General features: G+C 48.5%; 1 protein-coding gene across 1 annotated transcript in view; it reads right to left on the reverse strand.

Annotated features, from left to right (window-relative positions):
- The window catches only part of Ksr2 (kinase suppressor of ras 2), a 333,604-nt gene that overhangs the window by 33,106 nt on the left and 278,467 nt on the right, over positions 1 to 22,031 (reverse strand). The gene's annotated exons all lie outside the window — the stretch shown is intronic.

The raw sequence follows: 22,031 nt of genomic DNA on the forward strand, positions 1-22,031 counted from the left end.
TTGTTTGTCTTTGCAGCTTACATGGATCCTACCCTGACTAAACGACAGAAAAACGGCCAGAGATGATAGCTCAGCGTGTAAAGGCACTTGCTGTCGAGCCCAAATGAGCCAAGTTTAATCAGTGGGGACCCCAACTCCCCTAGACTGTGGAAGGAGAGAACAGATCTCGATAGGCTGTCTTCTGACTTCCATACAGATTTTTTAAAAAAATCAATCAATAAATGTATTATAATTCTGATAGACATGCAAAGAGATCGGAACATAGCCAGCTCTCAATAAATGCTGGCTATGATAGTGGCTTAGTAGATCTCAAAATACTAAGAGAATTGAGGCCGTGAGAAACAGTGGAGAATGAACAGGAGCCAGGTCAACAACGATGCCGTGATTGGGTCAAGCTCTCGAAGAAGGATTGCTAGAGAAACTAAATCCCCTTGGCATGGGATTGTATTTTTCCTGGTGTTTAAGAAACATGGTACTCTCCTCCCAATGCCCATAGGCATCTCCATCCTCGCAAAACCGGGCCACGGGGCGGCTCTGAAAGAACTGCAGGCAAATGGGAATCTCTGCTTGGTGTGATTCAATTTCATGTTGGTTTTTTTTTTTTTTTTTTGGGGGGGGGTTAATAGCTTTCTCTAGCTTGTCCCAGATAGCAAGCCAATCACAGTGGGGGTGTGACCTCCCCTCACCCCCATTTAAAAACAGAAGATAAGTGTCCAGAGAGATTAGAGACAAACGGGTGCTGTGCCCCAAAAGACTGTCACGTCCCCACAAGCAAGATGAAAATACACTCCTTGTAATCCCTGTTACGAATATTTCCATTAGCCACCGAGCTTCTCCTTGTTAATCTGCTTCCATCGAAAGTCCTGTCAGTCCCCCAAAACCCAATTTAGAAGATGCAGGAACAAAATGTAAGCTTTTGCCAATTTCTCAGGGACTTGAAATCACAAGTCAAGTTCATGCAAGTTTTTTTCCCTCCTCTTAAGCTCTCCACTCCAGGGCGCTAAGAGAATTCTTTTTCTGTTTGCCTAGTTGCTCTTCCCCACCCCCACACCAGACTCTGGCAAATTCCACAAACACTTCAGATTCTATCTATGAAACCCTGAGGTTCAAGATACAGGGATCCTAAGCAATGCACAGCTGCTTTTGCTGGCCAAGTTACATGTGAATTTGGCTGCTGCGTGGTGATTGGTAGGGGAAGGTACTCCAGCCTGGGCCAAGGGAAATACAACACGGGCCGGAGCCAATGAGGACACTCATTCGATATCCACTCAGGACCAGAGCCCTGATCCTAAGTTCCCAGATTGCCCCACCCACTGTCATGGAGGTTACTGTATCATGTGAGTCACAGTCAGGTGGCTGGGTGTGGTTGGCCTCCTGGGGGAAGTGAAAGTACAGGGTCTGACCCTCAGGTAATGGGTGTCACCCCCTTCCCCCTCACCCCTAACCTCCTGCAATCCAGACCCGGGTGTTCTGCTTCCGTGACCTTTGTGAGATCATTGCCAGCTGCCGGAGTGGAGTTCTGCTTCTGGGAAGGAATTCTGGGGAGGTGATGCTTTTCGGAGCCTGGTGTGTAAAAGGGGGGGGCGGGGGGTCAGTGTTCACAGTCACGTGTCAGGACATCTGTGAGCACTGTATAGCACGTGCCAAGCATAGCTAGAAGCAGATACTTTTCTGTCCTTGTTGCTGTGCACGGGTGTGCGTGCATGGGTGTGCACACATGGGAGCTCGTACACGTGGACAGCAGAGGTCACCATCAGGTGTCTTCCTCAATTGCTTTCCATACTGCTTTTTTGAGGCACCTCTCACTATCCCGGGAGCTCCATAATTTAGCTAGAACAGCTGGTCAAAAGCTACCTCCCCGGTTCTGGGATCCAAATGTAGGCCCTTGTGCTTGTGTGGCAAGCATTTTATTGACTGAGCCATCTCCCCGGTCCCCACTCTTATGACATCACTCAGGGCTTCAGTGTTTTAGTATAAACCTCCCAGGTGGCGCCATTTAGAGCCCTAAGTGAACCACAGCTGTCCCTCTGCTCCTGTTAATCTCACTCCACAATGCCAAACTCTGCCGAAGCTCTCTTATGCAAAATAACACAGCATCAGTGTACAGCAAGTGCACGTGGCCCTGTGTCCCTTTAAATCACCTCTAGATGGTTTACATTAACAACATCTGTAGTACATGGAGCCTGAACATCTGTAACGTGAACATCCTAAAAGTATCTCTTACACCATGACATTTAGGGAGAAGAAAACACAAAAGCCCCTACGTGTCCCGTTCAGACACAAACACGGTCAACTTAACTTCACTCGGAGTGAGACATAAAAGAACAGTTGTAACCTGGGGAACTGGCAGGACTTGGGGGACCCTGACGACCATTAGATGGGGGCACAGCAGATGTGTTATGACCAGCCATTCCACTCAAATGGATGTACTATTTAGTGTGCAGTCAATTCAAATGTTTGCCTTTGGAACTTTCTAGAACCTATCCCTATTTTTTTCCATCCTTGGTTGGTTGAATCTGTAGACATGAATCTTTGCACAACACTGGCCATTCTGCTCCTTCTTGCTCGTCTGTTATGGTGGTTTGAATGACACACACACACACACACACACACACACACACAGTCTTGTGCATTTGAACACTTGTTCCTCAGTTGGTGGTGCTGTCTGGGTAGGTTTAGGAATAGTGGCTTTGATGGAGTAAGTTTGTCACTGAAAGTCGCCTGTGAGAGTTTCAAGGCCAGTGTCACTCTAGCTTGCTCTCTGCTTCTTGCTTGTGGTCCTGTATACCATCAGCTTCCCTCTCCAGCCGCTGTACCTGATGCCAAGTTTCTTTGACACGACTGATTTTTTTTTCTTTTTTCTTTTTTTCTTTTTTCGAGACAGGGTTTCCCTGTGTAGCCTTAACTGTCCTAGACTCACTTTGTAGCCCAGGCTGGCCTCAAACTCACAGCAGTCTGCCTGCCTCTGCATCTGCCTCCTGAGTGCTGGGATTAAAGGCATGTGCTACCACACCCGGCTTGACATGACTGATTCTTAACCTGGATCCATAAACCCAAATAACTGAAGCCCAGATGAACTGCCCCGGTCATGGCGGTCTACCACAGCCGAGAGTAACACTGCCTCGCTCTTCTACAGCAGTTCCATTGGGATTAGTTCTTTTACTTGGCTGTGACCAAAACCCAACAGAAGCAACTTGATGGAGGAGGGATTCATTTGGCTCTTGGTTGGAGGGGGCAGATCATCATGGTGGGGGAAGGTATGGTGGGGGGGGTGGCTCACAGGGGTGGCAGGCAGGCATAGAGGTAATTGGTTTCCTCTTTGACAATCTGCAAACAGAGAGCAGGAAGCAGGATCAGGCTATGAGTCTCAAGGCCTGCCTCTTCTGGCCAGCATGGGCCAGGCAGCTCCATGTCTTCCAAGTTTCTTATCCTCCAGTCAGGGACCAAGTGTTCCAACCATTAAGCCTATCAGAGAACATTTCGTGTTCAACCCTAATGCTATCTCACCTCATTGTTTTCTGTTCACTCTTTACCCCAAACCTCCTATTTGACACCCGGTTTCTGGAAGTTTCTTCTATTGGCCTTTGCCCTGGCTGAGAGGCTTCTGGGAACAGGCTTGTCTCAGAAGGCATTGTGACCCCAGAACCAGCTCCTTTCCTTGAGGGAGCAGTGGGATGGCTGGAGGAGCAGATGAACACACACACACACACACACACACACACACACACACACACTACACACACACACACACATACACACACTGGTTAACAATGCCATTTTTGAGCATTTTGATTGGAGACACACATTCTGATCACCTGCAGCCAGGAAGAAATCTGCAAAGTCAATATACAAGTCAGGCCTTGGAAAATATCTTCCCTATCAAAATTAGGAGCGAAATGTCAGGGCTCTTGGATGCAATTTCATGAATTATTTCAGGTAGACAGCCTGTAAAAAATTAGACTGGGTTTTAAAAAAATATATTATTATTATTATTGGTTTTCTAGGTTATATGTTAACATTCTTCTCAGATGACTGAAAAATGACTTTTTTCTCCTGAGCCAATATCGCCTGTCTTCCCACTCAGCAAACACTGGTATGTTTTCTTTCCCTGAGTTACCAGCTTCAGGCTTGAGTTCCCGGTCTGCTATGTGTGTGCTGTGAGATCAGTTTGCCTCGGAGATTAAGAAATCTCTTCGTTTTAGTCATAGAAACTTGATTCGTACCATCCACGAGACTGCCCTGGCCTCCCGGCAACTAGCACACCTGGGAGGATAGGAGGAGGTCTGTGTTGGGGCTCTTCCAAGAACAGAAGCAGACACCAGTCTTTTTCCTGAGAGGGAGGTCCAGAGGGGAGAACTCTTGACCCATAGAGTGATGTGGGCTCAGTCCCCTTGTGCAGGGAGTGGTCCAGGCAGGTCACCTTCACCTAACCTTTCTGAGCCTCAGTTCCCCCTGCCTGTAATGATAGGGCAACGACACTATGCTTGTGAGGAATCCAGGGGAGCGGGTTAGGGGTGAGGAGCAGTAACCCGGTGACTCCCGACTCCATTGTAGATGCTGCTTTACCTGTGGGAGCCTCTGTTTCATCCACAAGCAAGGCTCAGTGAATCCCTTCAACCTTCTGATAAATTAAATTAGACAGCCCATCAGGAGTGTTGCTGCTTGGCTCAGAGAAGGAAGACGCAGCTATTAAGAACAAGGAGACGGTGCTCCCCACACCTCCTCCCTCCAGCTTTGCTCTCGGTGGTTTCGGCTACTTGAGCTTGAGTTACGGCGTGAAGTTGAGGAGTGGAAAATTCCAGAAATAAACAATGCATATATTTTTCAGCTGCAGGCCATTATGGGTACATGATGAAATCTGACATCACATTACTCTTCCATGACCCCATTCTGCTCAGGATATGAGTCATTCCTTTGATCAATGTATCCATGCTTTGTATGCTACCCACCCATTTCTCACCCAGGCGCTACTTGGTGACCAGATCAGTGATCACTGTACCTTGGGAGTGGTGATCCAGTGGCACTTATTTTATTTAGCAAAGGCCCCAAAGTGCAAGAGTGGGGATGCCAGAGAAAAGGCCTGAAAGCCCTTCTTCCTTAAGTCAAAAGGCGAGATTATTGGATCCAACATCTTGCGTGGGGGTTGCTAAGACATATGTTAAGAATGAATCTTCTATCTGTGACATTGCGAAGAACAAAAAGGAGTTTGTGTTAGTTTTATGTGCCACGGCTTGTATGTGGAGGTCAGAGGACAACTTTGCAGTATTGGTTCTCTGCTTCTACCACGTGGGTCCCGGGAATTGAACTTGGATCCTCAGGCTTGCACAGCTAGCACATTTACCTGCTGAGCCATCTCTCAAATACCTATGTAATTTTTGATGTCACATCTCGAAACGCAAATACTAGAGACAACATGCACAGGAAGTAGTTCTGCATTAAGGCAGACAAAGCATTGGATGACAGGGCTCTGCACCCCTGAGGTTTGGTGCATCCCCTGGGATCCCAGCTGCATCCCATGACAATAAGATGGAGAACTGTAACTACAATAACAACACACGTGCATTCTCCTTTGCCCTTTCATTGGCTTAGAACTACACTGAGAAGGCTTGGCTAGCTGGCCTGTGAGCTTCTAGGGACTTACCTGACTCTGCCTCCCATCTCCCTCACACGGGGATATAGGCATGATTGCACCACAGTGCCTGAATTTTTACACGGATTCTAAGAATCAAATCCATGTCTTCATGCTTGGTAGGGTAATACTTAATCAACTGAGACTTCTCCCCAGCCCCTAGGGTTTTTTTTTTTTAAAGGCTGGATCCAGTGGCCTCTGCCTGGGCATCCTATTTTTCCTTCTCACCTTCCAACTTAAAACCAGGAACCTTCTTGACCCACAAAAGGGATCGCACTACCCTCACCCTTCTAGGGTGTTCCATAGCAGAGTGAACTGACCCCCGCCTATTGCTCTGACCCCTCTGAGGTGTACCAAGATCTATGGCATTAAAGAGGGGGACCAGAGGGGCACGGAACAACTTCCAGGGCAATACTTTAAAACCGGAGAAAAATGGAGGCCTGACTTCCAGTCTGCGTGAGATGAGAGCATCAAGTTAGGGTACAACAGATTCTTCTGAGGGAGGGAGAAAGGCCAGCCAGACAGACAGACAGACAGTAGGGTTGTCTCAGTTCACATGTCACATCAGAGGTGCAGAGATGGGTGTTTCAGAGAAGCAGCCAGACTCTAGAATGTTTAGGAGATGTGTGTGCTACCTGACAACTAAAATTCTTCATTTGCACATTAATTAATTCATTCATCCATTTATCCATCCATGTATCCATTAATCCATCTATCTATCCATCCATTTATCCATCCATGTATCCATTAATCCATCTATCTATCCATCCATTTATCCATCCATGTATCCATTAATCCATCTATCTATCCATCCATTTATCCATCCATGTATCCATTAATCCATCTATCTATCCATCCATTTATCCATCCATGTATCCATTAATCCATCTATCTATCCATCCATTTATCCATCCATATCTCAACCCATCCATCTGTCCATCTGTTTGTCCATCTGACCATTTTTCCATCCATGCGTGTCCATCCATCCATTCATATAGCAAATATGCACTTAAGCATCAACTACAAAGCCAGGCTCTGCTTCTTAGACCAAACCCAGAGAGGTGGATAGTCATGCGCTCACTTTATAGAGCTCAGATTTCAGTACCAGGAGAAAAATCAAGAGATAAATGAAGAAGGAATTTACCAACAATCACCACTGATCTTTAGATGCTCCTGATATCCCGCCAAAGCACTTAATTGATCATGAATGACACCTCAATGAGGTGGACACTGTGCTTTCTTTACTTGATAGATGAGCAGCATCAGGGTGCAGAGAGGGTTAGTCGCTTGGTAACTTGTCCAAGGACACACAGCTAAGCAGAAGAGAGGAGGCTGGGGTTGGTGGAAGGTAAATCTTCAGGGAAAACCCCAGGGCTCCAAGAACTACAGTTCCCACTGATCTTGCTTTACACCCATGGCTGTATGTCAGCCATATACATCCTCCTTTTTTATCCTCCATCTCACCCAGCAGGGATGGAGTCTCACTGTCCCTATTTCAATGGGAGGAAACCGAGGCTCTGAGGAAGGCTGTGACTTCTTGAGCATACCCAGACAAATCCTAGGTTCCCTGAGAAGAGGGGAGTGCAAGGGGTTATCTGTAGGGCAGAGTGGGACCACCAAGGTCCTTTCCTCCCGCCTTCCCTGGTCCTCTTGCAGAAGTTAAAGGTCTAGACTTATTGCATCCTTCCTGGGTGTTTTAGGAAGTCACCTGGGCACCTTCAAACAGAAATGACAGTCCCGCTACCCCTGCAGGGATGCTGAGTATGACCCCAAGTAAACCCCCCCCCTTAGCATAGGCTCTAGAAGCCCTCAAATACCAGCCAGCATTTCTGTTCCCACTCCCAGTCTTCTGTGAGAAGTTTCCCACAAGCCATTTCTGCTGTGTAGGAAAGCACTATCACTTAGAATTTGCCTCAGGGAACCAGATGAAGACGGTGAGCAACACAGAGGCCAGAGGGATTGCTCAGGGACAACTTGATATAAGAGGGTCCTGATGAAGGATTCTCTAGATCAGATTGGCCTTGGGCATGACTGTCAGGGACTGTCTTGACTGTTAACCGATTCAGGAGGATCCATCCCACTGTGAGTGGCACCATTCCCTAGTCAGTCTCTAGAACTGTATAAAGGGAGAGAAAGTGAGCTGAAAGCAAGCAGGGACGTCTTTTATTCTCTCTGCTCTTTGCTGTGAATATGATGTGGCAACTGCTCACGTTCCTGCCTTGACTTCCCTGAAATGATGGACTTGGGACTTGGAATTGAAGCCAAACCGTTTCCTCCCCAATGTTGGCTTTTGTCGGAGTGTTTGAAATTAGGACAGATGCCCAACACCAGGAGGGAACCAGGCTTCCAAGTCTAAGAGGTCTTCCTCAAAAGACTGACCAGAAGCCAAGTTTCCACAGCCATCCATCTCCCATTAGAGAAGGGCTTTTACACTTGACCACTACAGAGGCTCTTGCCGGGTCAGTCAAAGCTTTATACTATGCTATAAGAAAGTCAACACAGATTCAGGTTGACAAGTGGGTCAAGTCCAGACAAAAAGGGGTAGGTGGGAGGCTGAAGTGTGTTCCTTAAAGGGGCCATTTGGAGACCAAGCGCGTCTGTGAGAGGCCCAAGGGCTGGTTGTCCATCTGCTCTTGGCATTCCCATCTGCCCTCAGACAGACAGCTTTGCTGAGACTGTCTCCCAGGCTGGGTCTCTTGAGTGGGTTCAAGGTCCCCCTGCTGTGATCTTGTTTGAACTACTGATTTGCTTAGCAAACACATTCTCTATAAATAACAAGCAAGTAAACTGCAAGCTGCCGCTGAGAAATTATTATGAGTTGGGAGTTAATGGGGCGTGAAGTCAGCAATAAGAAGCCTCGCTTGTAGTCTGCACCCACCGCCTGCACCCAGCCCTCCTCCACCATCAGAAACAGCACTAACAACCTGAGGCCCTACAAACTCAGCTCCTTCATCCCCTGCCACCACTGTCCAAGATCACCCTCTGTTCATCTACCCAACTCTAGGTATTAGGCTAAAACAAGGCTTCTCCTCTCCTTGGTGTCCTGGTAGGGAATCCTCACCCTGCTCATCAGTGAAAACATCCACTAAGTTTAAGCCAAAGGGAAGAAAACACGGAGATGATTCTTCAAGCCCCATCAGCCTGTCTTTTCCTAGATAGCCATGGTGCTTGGCCTTGAGTTTACTTAAAATGTTACATGCTGTTTGCTTGAATCATGGCCCAGAAAAAAAAAAAAAAAACACCAATTGTTCCTTCATGACACCATGTTGTACCTGATAGGACAAAGACGCCTAGTGGCTACTGCTTGGTGGCTAGACTAAATTAGTGGGAAAGGAGATGGGTGAGTGGGTGAATGGGTGCATGGATGGATGGATGGTTGGATGGATGGATGGATGGGTGGATGGATGGATGGATGGATGAATGGATGGATGGATGGTTGGATGGGTGTGTGTGGTGATTGTTGAGTGGAGAGAGAGAGAGATGGGCAGATATTGGATTGATGGGTGGACAGGTATATGGCTATATGGATAGATTAATGGTGTCTGTATTTATATTGATGGAGAGGTAGGTGACAGAAACTGAGTAAATAGGCAGATGGAAGGATAGGTCGTTACACAGATGCAGAAATAGGAGCAAAGATACTGGATGTGTAGTTAGGTGTAGGTGTGTAGGTAAATTATCAGTGTCTAGGAGAATACAGGAGTGGAGAGACCCTAGATAGAGAGCTGTTGGGATAGAGAATAGATAGAAGAAATGGATGGATCAGTAGGCACACAGGTGGGTGGATAAACAGAATGCACACATGAACAGATGGGGATAGAGGCTGAGGGTGGGAGGATCAGTGGAAGAATGAGTAGATGGGTAGGTAAGTGCAGTTGGGGACACAGGAAGATGGGTAGAAGGGCAGGTGGATGGGTGAATAACTTCACTTCCAGGGGCCCAGCTTCAGTCAGACCAGGAAGTGGGTAACTCAGGTAGGAACAAAGTGGGCATCGACACAATCCTTTCCTAGAACAAAGAGACTGAGCGCTAGAATGGAGAAGGGGAGACCTTGACCCCTGAACCCCTCTCTACTCTTCTGCTTGGCTTCAACCTCTGATGGGAACCCCAACCTTTCGTGTACACTGCCCCATGTTTACCTCCTTTCTATAGTGGGATGTCAAGGGTGCACCAGTCCTATGGTTGAAAGCAGGAGAGGAAGGTATAGAGAGTGGAGTTCCTGTGTGCAGGTGGCACGGCCTTGAGGCCAGAGAGCCCAGGAACGATGTTTACTGACAAGACAGAATGGCAGCACTCGGGGCTGCAGCATGCTACCTACAGTTCTGAGAGTTGTCAGAGGCATCCCGGCTCTCTTGGAGAGGAATCAGACCCTGGTGATCAAGAGTAGATGACAGCCCTCAATAGTCTACAAACACTTCCAAACAAGCCCACAGAGAGTCCTTGATCTGGGGCTCTAATTCCCCGAGGGCTACGCTAATAACTGCCTTGGAGGGATGGGCACAGCTGGGGACGGTGTGCAGATGTTCAGGGGCCCACCTCTGCTTTTGAAGCAGTCTGATCTCGCCCCTCTGCGGCATTTCTCTGAGGCTTTTGAACACCTAGAAGAAACAGAATCCTTGTTTGAAGAGAACTTGGAGACAAACCTTTTGATTAAAAGTGAAAGCGCCTTCTCAGCCCTGAGCCTGTCTACTGTCGTCAAAGAGGGGAGCTGATGGGAGAGCTGGGGAGGGGCCCCTGCTTCCCTTCACCCATTCTCCGCACAAAGGCAGAATCTTCCGTGGGGAGACTGAGTTGAGGAAGGGGACACGACCACTGTTTTCTAATCATTAATGTCAGTACCATGTTACTTAGAATGAATACACTGGGAAGAGGAAATGAAGGGAGTAACAGAGGCAAATACAATAATTTGTTACATGCTTGTATACAAAAGTCATAGTGAAATCTATTGTTATGTATAATCAAAATACGCTGACTGAAGTACATATTAAAAAAAAAACAAAACAAGCTTCATATTTCCAGAGTCCCCATCACTTTCAAGTGTTCCCAGCTCTGTCGTTTTTCTTACTTCTCTTGTCCACTCAGAGAGACACACACCATCCTCTGCACGCTGCAGTGGGAAACACCGATGCTCAGAGAAGCCAAGTGACTTACCTGAGGTCACACAGCACATTACCAGTTCTAGAACACTCAGCTAAGACATCTAACTGCTTCTCCAACATCCACTCTGACAGCATGGGATGGGGGCTGCGAATCTCTGCCACTCTACGGGCTCCAAGGTGCAATGTTAGTGACAGTGGCTCTGATGAATGAATGCTGAAGCTGGCCCTGTGTGTGGTCAGTCATGAGTGCTGGGGTTCAGACTAGGGTCCGGTTTCTCCTCACTTCAATCTATGAGGGTTGGACTCCTATCTCCACTTGTACACAGAGGGAAACTGAGGCCCAAGAAGGCTGAATAACGACCACAATAGAAGACAAGCTTACAAACAATTATCCACAAATATTTCTCCAGATGGGGTTGACTGGATGACCACCCACCTGTTTCCTGGTGACCCACGAGGCTGGCCACTGGAGGACACGTGGAAGCTTGGCTTAGGTAGCTAAGAGCTTGCCACGCATTTCAAATTTCTATACACGTGCGTCCTAGCACTGAAGAGACTGAGGCAGGAGGATTCCAAGGCTTTCTTTCAATTCACATAGCCACCAATGCAAATCCCCAGGTCTTACCACAGGGACCACGACTTCTGGATGGGGAAAGAAGTACAGGCAGCAACTGGCTTTCAGAAACTACCTAGGGCAGTGGTTCTCAACCCGTGGGCCATGACCCTTTTGAGGGTCAAATGACCCCATCATAGGGGTTACCTAAGACCGTCAGAAAACACAGACATTTGCCTTATGCTTCACAACATCAGCAAAATCGCAGTTATGAAGTAGCGATGAAATAATTTTATGGGAGGGGGGCGTCACCACAACAAGAAGAACTGTATTAAAGGGCTGCAGCGTTAGGAAGGCTGAGGACCACTGCCCTAGGGCAGTCTGACACACACACATGTGGGGCCAGGTCCTGACACAGATGGCTCCTAGCGGCCGGCTGAGCATGGTCCCCTGCCAGCCTCAGAATGACCACACACTCAATATCCTCACCCCAACTCTTTTGGCCCCGTTTCTCAGCTTGATAGTATCCAGCAATCTCTTTGACATCAAGGGTCATTGGAACTTTTGGAGTGTGACACCCTGGATCATCTATACTGTTCTCGCCTCTCTCCCCTCTTCTCATAACAAAACCACGTTGCCCATGGTCAGGAAGGATTTCTGAGCAAAGGAAGGAAAAACACAAATGTTAAGTATAGTTTCTGTTTAAACAGCACCCCTCCTTGCCTTTCTATGTACACTGGTAGTCACTGAGTGGCTATTTCATATCTGAGAATCCCCAGCCGGTCGGTCTAACTGTCTGTCTATCTGTGTGTCTACCGTCTGTCTCTGCCTTCCCTAACTAACCAAGTCCCACTTCCACCCAGAAGATCGATGGTCTGGGCGCATATATTAATACAACTATCGATTTTCCTCTTGTCAGTCATGATCGGGATTTATCTATCCCCATGGCTCCCATTGATCCAGAGGAGCAGAATCGCAGTGGTCAATCCATCCTTATACTCGCCATGACAAACAGTCGATACCTATTTATTATTTGATATATGGGCTTAATTATCGTAAACACAATCAGATGGGGCCAAAGCAGAAAACTGAGCAGTGACCAGGCCAATAGGAACTGGGTTGGGAAAACATCAAGCCAAATCCGGGCGCCCAAGAGCTCTGAAAGCAGAGAAAACACATTTGGACCAGGGCTTTGATTCCAATCAGACAATCTCAGCTTCCAGTCTTGCCTTGATGCCCTTGAGCAAAATTATAATTAAAAGCCAATTCCCTGCTATGCTGTCAACCTTCATTCTGAGGCTGGTTGTTGTTGTCCCCTCGGTCCTCTGAAGTAGGTGCCATTCACGCCCACCCCACCCCCAACCCCATTGACAGGCAAGCGAACAGGAACAGACGAAGGGCGGGAGCCTCCCAATTTTGCCTCTCTCCATGAAGCCCTCCCTACCATAAACTCCCCTATCATTGTTTAAACACTGCCTGTCAGCAACGCCAAGGAAACCATCCCCGAGCGCTCTGGAACACACACGTGAAGGGCCTGATGGTGCATCCGCTTGCCTTCAAAACATGGGAGCGCATCGGGCTATTTTTAACTCTGGGAAATAGTAAAAGCTGTTGAAAACACTTGTGATTCCAGAAGATGCCAGCTCGCTGCTGCTCCCGTGCCTGCGCCCCCATTGACCCCCAAACCAAAGCAAGCCAACTAGTTTTCAGAAGCCAGGGCACTCAAACCTGCAAGCAGGCCTGCTCATTTCCGGTTGGGACCAACAGTGACTGTCCACACCGTGCTGGGAGGAGTGCATCAACCATCCTACTGGGAGGGCTCCCGAGCTGAGGGAGTATGAGGGTTCTCTAATAAGTCAACTCAAGTGGGCTCCTCTAATTAGTCACCTTGACATGTCATCTCCCAGGTTATATCCTTGGATGGTTTCCCTTTCATCTTCAGAGAGAGAGACTCAAACGCCTCTGCCTCCCGCACTAGGTTCTTTAAGATGGGTCACTAGTTTCCTCATCTTCTCCCATCTCCTCTATGCACTCCAGTCCAGGACTCCTGGGGTCTCTAGGCCTTTGCTATGTCAGTCTCGCTCTCTCTCTCTCCCGTGTGTGTGTGTGTGTGTGTGTGTGTGTGTGTGTGTGTGTGTGTGTGTCCATAGGTCAGATGTCTTTCCTCAACTGTTATCCATCTTGTTTTTTGAGGCAGGGCCTCTTGTTGCACCTTGAGCTCACAGACTGAACCTGGACCCCCCCCCCCCCATGTCTCTGCCTCACTAGCACTGAGATGAGAGGCACGTGCTACCATTCCTAGCTCTTATGTGGGTGCTGGAGATCAGAGCCAAGTACCCTGACAGCACAGTGATGCCGCTTTACTACCCACTTGGCAGCCCCTTAGCTGAAAAGTGGGCCGGCTCTGGGTCCCCATGGCACAGATCATAACAACACTGGAGACACAGCCAGCGAAATGCACTTATGAGCCCCACGGGGCCATCCTTCTCAGCAGTCAGACCTTCAAGCACAGAAATCTGCATAGAATGGGTGTTGGCCGGTAAGTGTCTTCAAGTCACCTGGCCTGGTATTGCATTACTTTGATACTGTTAGCATCTGACCATCATTTCTCCTCCACCCCTCAGCCCAACCCCCAAGTCCATACTCTATTTCTAGACATGGCCATTCCTCAGGAACGAAACCAAAAGCTCCATCCCTGCTACACTTGCCAAGAGGAGGTATAGGCTAGGAATATATATATATATACGCACACACATATATGTATATATGTGTGTGTGTGTCAATGTGTATGTGTGTATATGCATATATGTACACATATATATGTATATATATTCATTGATATTCATCAACCTGGCAAGTACATGGAAATGACCTGGTAGACGTATTGGTGCTGAAGATACAAAGTTGAACAGAATAGCTGAGGCCCTGGGCTCAGGGCTGTTCTAAGGTGGGGGAGATGGATAGGGGTTGGAAGATGGGGCGGGGGAGGTAAAAGGTCAGCAAACCAACAGAGAATCAAGATAACTATGACCTATGGTGACACACGTGCTAATAAGGACAAAGCATAAGACAGCATGGGAAGTGGGGCACGGTGCACGGTGGCCATGACTTTAGGGCGCTTTCCCGGGGACACGTCTCTGGTTGCTCCCCCTACCCAGACAGCCGTCTCCTGGGCCCTCATGTCCCTCAGTCCGCCTGGAGTGGCAGGTGCTTCATCCGGCCTTTGTCCTCGGGTGACCCTTCTCGCCTCCCTGGTTGCCCTCAGCTCCCGAGACCCACGGCTTCAATCACCACGTCCACCCAGATGACTCACGCAAGGTTATTTCTAGCTCCAAGCTCTCCGCTCAGCTCAAGACCAGTGGATACAGCTCGTCGGTCATTCCACACCTCCTTCTGGGTGGCCTGGAGCTGAGGGGAGAGAAGCTATCCAGCCAAGGGACCAGCCAGAGGCAGAGGTTAGACAGGAAGCCGAGCCTTCAAACCCCAGCCATCACCCACGTGTCGGTCAATAAGCAGGAAGCACTGGATGTTTGCGGGGGGCCAAGAAAGAGACTCTATTTCTCCCAGGTGTCATTACCCTTATGATCCTTGTCACGACTGCATCATCAGTGTGCTCATATGTGCGGTTTGAGTCTGGAATCCTCTCAACACTTACGGTTTGAAGGCCTGCTCAGTGCCTGGCTTGTGGTGCCATTTTAAAGGCTATGGAATCTTGAAGAGCCGGGGGTGGGGGGCTTGGCTGGGAGGAAGTAGGCCACTGGGGTGGGCTTTAAAGGTTGGCCCCTCCCCACTCCCTGTTACCTTTCTCTGCTTCCTGGTTGCCACCATTGAGGGAGCAGTTTTGCAGCTCAGGCTCCTGACCCTGGGCATAGGGCGCAGCCTGCCCTCCATGAAGGATGGAGACTGAACCGAGGAACCAAAATGGAGCTTTCTTCCTTCACGCTGGATAATGAGAAAACAAAAATAACCCACCCAAAGCTACAGCCACACACACAGGCACAAAGCTAGCTGCAGAAATTGATATTGCCGGGCTGGAGAGATGGCTCAGGGGTTAAGAGCATCACCTGCTCTTCCAAAGGTCCTGAGTTCAATTCCCAGCAACCACATGGTGGCTCACAACCATCTACAATGTGATACGGCGCCCCCTTCTGGCTTGTAGGAGTACATGCAAGCAGAGCACTGTATACATAATAATAAATAAATACAAAAAAAATATTTAAAAAAAAAAAAAAAAAAAAAAAAAAAAGAAATTGATATTGCCTTTTTGTACAGAAGATCCTTTGTTTCCCTCCCTCTCTTCCCTTCCTTCCTTCCTTCCTTCCCTTCTTCCCTTCTTGTGGTACTAAGAGTTGATCCTTCTAAATAGTATGTTTCTAGCCCCAGTTCTCTTCTTCCTCTATTTTTGTATTTGTGAGACAAAGTTTCACCAAGTTATCTAGGATGGCCTTGGCCTTGCTCTCAGACCCACCAGCTCTGAGGGGATATGTGTGTGGACCCCGGAGGAAAACTTGGAGGAGGTGGGTTTTCTACCATGCAGGCTGTAGGTCTGGACCTCAGCTTGTCAACAGCAGGCAGCTCTACCCGCTGAGCCGTCTGACTGGCCCAGAGATTTCCAGTTCTTATCCCTATCCTCTGAGACAATATAAACATCACAGCGACTTTTTATAAACGATGGAGCTCTAACAGGTGGAGGTGGGAAGGGAGGGAAAACATTAACTACATCAAAGAGAAGTGCGAGGTGGGTTCGCTGTTCAGTAGGAACCACAAGACGTCCCTGGGGGCACGTGTCAACAGCACTTTCTAGAAAGGAAGAGAGGCGGCAGTGTTCATGTTGGTACTGGAGGACTAGCCATGTGGTGACAGTCACGGAAACAAGAAACCAATGTGGGGCTAACGTACAAAAGCTCAGCCCTAGAGACTCCCTGGCCACTCATCGGACCTCTTTCATTTTTCCTGGGAGCACTGTTATTTCCGAGCCTCTCTTGCCGCTGGATATGGCCAAGGGCTTCAGTATGAGCCAACGGTGCATGCATGGAGGGACATGGGACGCTTAGGCATATGGCACCTCCTAGCGTGAGCCTTCATGCTTTTTTCCCTTCCCTCAACTAGATGAAGGGACCTCTCGCCCTGGTATTTGGCGAAACAAAAGTGTGTCTACACACACAAGAAAACCATCTGGATAGCTTTTACATCTCAAACTCCCAGGTGGTACCTGCATATTGGGGAAGGATGGGAGGGGGGTTGGCACATGTGTGTGCATGTGCCGGGGGTGGGGCAGAAATCAACTTCAGGAGTCATGCTTAGAAAGGCTGTCCACCTCCTTCGAGACAGTGTCCCTCACTAGCCTGGCATCCACAGATGAGTCTAGACTGCTTGGCTTGGGATCCCTGGGATCCTCCTTTCTCTGCCCCCCAATACTCGGATTTTACATGTGGCAATTTTACATGGCTTCTGCAGCTCAAACGCAGGTATTCACACTACCTAGTGAGCCACTCTGCATCGCGCGCGCCACCCCCTCAGCACTGCCTCTTTGGAGGCTTACTTACTTGATAGCCACCATGACCCTGCCCAATATAAAGTGTGCATTTATACCTATTTTGGCCAACAGCCCCCACGGCACACATGTGGTTCTCTCTGGCTGGCTGTGTTATGTGTGGAGTTATTCTTTGTCTGGTCTGCGTTTTCAACAGCCACCAAGTTATCTCCTGGGCAGTAAGGCAAAACGTATCTGAAGTGATGACAGATGTCACACGCATGAGTCCAGCATCTTGGAGATATGAGGGAGCAGTGACCAGAAGAAAGCGAGATCCTCAGCTGGGCAGAGCGCTCAGCTTGTCACGTGACTGTTTACAGCCAGGCACAGGCAAACATACACAAGAGAATGCTAGTTTAATGGCGCTAATGACGACGGACATTTATAGCGCCTTCCTTCACAAAAGTCCTGCATGGCGCACAATTAAAGGCAGCCACAGACCAAAAAAATTAAAATTAAAAAAAAAAAAATCCTTTCAGCTGAGATTCATAAAGGGAAAGCAGTTCAGCCTTTCTAAGCACTAAGGGAGTCAAGGCCACTAGATGTTGGTGGGTATAAAATCTTCATGACTCAGTGACCACCCCCTCCCCGCCCCGTCCCCAATTCTTGCGTGTTATATTTAAGGACATTCAAACTGGTCTGAAAAAAGAAAAAAAAACCCTTTAAGTTACGGGGGGGGGGGGGAAAGCAAGCTGAAATCTCATCCAAGAACCAAGAGAACCATCTCCACACAAGGCTGTGGGAGGCTGTGGCCCTGTTTGCCTGTCTGTCAGATCTGGCGCTTTGGTGTGGCTGCATTTGAAAGCCCCAGAAACAGAGGAGATTTTGGGTTAAACATAAATCATCTGCAGACGAGCCCCTGTTGCTTACTGGATTTAAATGCTGCAAATAAGGCCCCTGAGATGTCACCACTTCCTGGTCCCAAGTCAATCTCACAGGACTGAGATGTCTCCTCAGGACTCCAGGACCAGGTGCGAAACGAGATGGTTTTAAAACTCCTCCCATAGGGACACAAGCTGAGTCCCCCCCCAAATCAGTGTTTACAAACCACCCCCAAACTTTGTTCCCTCTTCCCATCATCCCTGGCAAGGTGTCCTGATGACCTAAAGGCAAAGGTCATTTTTCCTGGGTGCCCATATTGGTGCAAAATATCAAGTCAGCAGCCTACCAAGAAGAGACTTGATACCCTATGAGCATATACAGGGGGAGGAGGTCCCCCTCAGTCACAGTCATAGGGGAGGGGAGTAGGGGGAAAGTGGGAGGGGGGAGGAATGGGAGGATACAAGGGATGGGCTAACAATTGAGATGCAATATGAATAAATTAATAAAATATTTAAATATATATATTCAGTCAGCATCCAAGATGGTAGCCATGCTGCTCTTCTCTGGCCACTACTACTCCAAAATGGAGAGTCGAGATACATTGACTCAACCAGCTGAGTGCAAGAAGAGACAATGGCCAAGCCTGCAGGAAATCCTCAGAGCAGTGAACACAACCCTGTAAAGCCGTGCTGTGGTTCTCAAACGCCACGCTCCTGCCCAAAGCCTTTGGGGCCCTGAAATCACCTGGAACCCTGTGTCACTCCTCCTACCCATGTCCCTCCTTCGTTGCTCCCTACTGTCCTTCCTGTCTCGGGGCCTTTGCACCTGCTGCACCCCACTTTGGCTGTGCCCCCCTCTGCCTTTCTGTTGATGACTGTCTCCTCTTCAGTCAATCTTAGCTCAATGTTACTTCGTATAAGAATGGCCCCAGAGTGATCTAGGCCCTAGGCCCTAGGGAGGCCAACTGCTACCTCAGATGGCAAAAGGGGACTTTAACAGATGTATATGGTGGGGCCCTAAATGTAACTGTCCCACCCCACAAGAAGTCAAAGGAGGTCTGACCAAAGCAGTTGACATAATCATGAGAAGAAAGGTGCCTTCTTGCTGCCGGCCTTGAGATGGCGGAAGAGGCCAGAAGCCATGGTGCAAAAGGAAATGACACCTCCACATCAGTCTACTAAGTGCCATTCAAGCCTTCATAACTATGAGGGAGCCCGGGTGTGCCGTCGGACACTGCAGACTGAGTCAGGGTAACTTGATAGGGGCTTCCAAGAATCTGCATCTGAGAGGCCGCACTCCCTCAGTGGCTATGTGAGGTCCAGACAGACCACTCCCAGAAAGCTGCTGCTCCAAGCTGCTCTCAGCTGAATTGCAGGCAGCCCCCCCCCTTCGTTCCCAGAGATTGCAAGCACTTTGTCAGAGTTGGGGCAAACACCTGCTTCAGCCCACTCATCCCACAGATGCAGAAACTGAGGCTCATAAAACCCCCGCAGCTGGGCAGAAAGATTGGGGGCACCTGTCAATCAAACCCTTCAGTATTGGCCCTTCAGGGCCATTGGGAGTTTTCAAAACGAGCGATTGTGCGGACTGCCGACTGCTTTGTGGTAATTCCATAATGACCCAATCGTGAAATAATTTAGCCATCCAGATTCGAATTGTCTGCAGCTATAGTGACTGAAGAACTAGCCAGTTATTGTTCATTCCCCGAGAGCCAAGCATATGGCTTTACAAGGAGACTGAGCTCAAAAATACTTGTTAGCTCTTACGATAATTACTAAGTAATTGGCTAGAACACATCGCTGCGGATTTATCTAGAATATGCCAGATGATTATCTGGTCTTATGCGCCCTGCAAAAATAAAAGCAAGGGCCCCCAGAATTGTTCTAGGCAGTTGGCTAGCCTCCAACAATCAACCTCAAACAGTCAATCATGAGAATACAAATGATTAATCAAATTACTCAGCTATCTGGTTGCAAGTAGAGCATTCAGATGGGTACTCTTAAGGACCAACAAGTCGATGGAGCTAAATGGGAAACACACTGAGCTCTCCATGTGATAAGTAGGTAAGAACACAACTACCAGGAAATAAATGCTACTTCTTCAGGGCTCATCTGGTATCCTCACACAAAATGCCAGACCCTTCAGAGACAAATTATATGTCCCAAAGCCGCCAGAGATGAGTTGCTATTTTTATTGTTGTTGTCATTGTTGCAGTGGTGCCAGGAAAAGGCTGGGGGCTTTGTGAAATCTGTGGGTTGTCACGGCACGTGGGGAGGGTGCTCAGAGTCCTGTCACGGAAGGGATGGCTGTAGCACAGCTGGGCTTGAGGGGTGAGCGGTACATTTTCATAACGGTCACTCATTTTCCCAGGCTACTAACGGGATCTGTAAGTCGTGCTATGAGCCACTCTCCGGGGGAGGGGGAACAGGAGGAATATGGGTCCCTGAGATCCAGGGGTCACTAGACTTGTATATTGCAAGTGAGGGGTTTCTGACTTCTGGGAAAGGAGATGTTGCTTCCTGGTGAGAGAGAAGCATTGAGTACAAAGGGGTGGGGGGGGGGGGAGGAGGGGTTGAGGTGCGAGGGGAGGTCGCTGAAGAGGCCTGTAAAACCAACCATCTGTCCTCCTCCTTCAGAGTCTGCCATTTAGAGAGCATCTTTCTCCACAACGTGAATCCAGTTGACCACAGGAGATGCTCTGGCCAATGAATGTCAACCAGTACCCTGACCAGAAGAGGCATAAAAAGTACCTGTGCATTTAACCTTTGACCCCAAACCAGAGGCCATCATGGGAGAGACCTGAGCTGGAGGCCACATGAAGTTGACAGAGAAATCAGCGGCAGATGGGTAAGGAAACATCTACAACTGACCAAGTCCTCAACTGACCGCAGCCACACAGTGGAGTCCAGCCACAGAACAGGGCTCGATCCAGGGCTATCTATTTCCACAGGGGCAGGGGAAGCCACTGAGCTATGGAGTTAGTTCTTTACTCAGTCTCAAGAATCTGTACCCTCATCACAACAGCCTGGTCCCCGAAACGATGGCTTGAGAGGCACTTCCGTCACAGGTAGACACGAGAGCTCCTGTTTTCACACTGGTTTAAGGAGAGCCACAGGCCTTTATCACTAGCTATCCCCCAAGCTTCAGTGACACTTGTCATTTGAGCCCTAGTAATTCCCACCATTTGCATAATCAATGATGACGTGACAGTTCTCCGGCTGCCAAGGTCTAAGAAACAGACTCAAGGGAACAGACTGAAAATACACCACCTTTGCTGAGCATTCGGCACCAACAGCTTTCACAATGGAGGACTAACTCATACAAGACTTTACCGCTTGTGTTGTGTGTCCTAGAAGCAGAAGGCGACATTTGGCATCCTGGGCCACACCCAGGATCCCGCAGCTGACTGGTTCACAGCTGATGAGAGGCAACCAATGTTGCTTTTTGCCTTTCCGAAGGCCATCTCTGGTCACTGGGTAAGGTCATGACCACTTGCTATTTTCTCGTATGTGTGTGTACTTGTGTGCATTTGTGTGTGCATGCAAGCATGCGCATGTGTACATGGAGTCCAGAGGGCAACCCTGGCTGTCATTCCTCAGGAACTGTCTACCTTGTTCTTAAGAGACGAGGTCTCAAATGGGACTTGGGGCACTCTGAGTTTGGATTATAATCACACATCACCACACCCAGCCACTTTTTATCTATGTCCCCAGGGTCAGACTCTGGTATTGACTGACCTGTCTCCACATCTTCTCCCCATCTTTTTTTTTTTTTTTTTTGCCACATATATGTGTGTTCACATGTTTGTAGGTGCTCAAATATATGAGTTTACATGTGTGAGAAGGCCAAGGTTATACATTAGGTGTCATCTGCCATTTTCTTAAAGTTGATTTCTATTAGCTACCCTCCCTCCATCCCACCCCCAAATCCCCGAAGCCCACGAATGCAGGATACTCAGAACAGTGGTGGAACAGCTCTACAAACAGTCTGTAAACCATCAAGAGCCACAGTGAGAAGGCATCAGCATCTCAGATCAAACTATGGGGCAGATCTGGCCCACCACCTGGGTTTGTAAATAAAGTTTTATTGCAACATTTTTAATGCAAATCCATCCATATACCGCCTATGACTGCTTTGGTGCCAAGGTGGCAGAACTAACTTGCTAAGACAGGAACTGTATGGCCTATAAGGCTGATTAACATGTCCCACTGGGCATGTTCCCCAGGCTCGCTGACATGTTTAAAGCAATCCACTCGTTTTACATAAGGAGACACAAGTGTCAGAGAGGCACCTGTGCTGGGTAGAGTCGGGTCTGGCTCCCAATGCAGACATCCCTAAAGCCCTAAAGGTGTTTTTCTTTTTTCTGGGGCCTTAAAAGACAGTGAATGAACCCCA

This window comes from Acomys russatus, chromosome 19 (assembly GCF_903995435.1).
Source record: "Acomys russatus chromosome 19, mAcoRus1.1, whole genome shotgun sequence".
NCBI classification, from domain to species: Eukaryota; Metazoa; Chordata; class Mammalia; order Rodentia; family Muridae; genus Acomys; species Acomys russatus.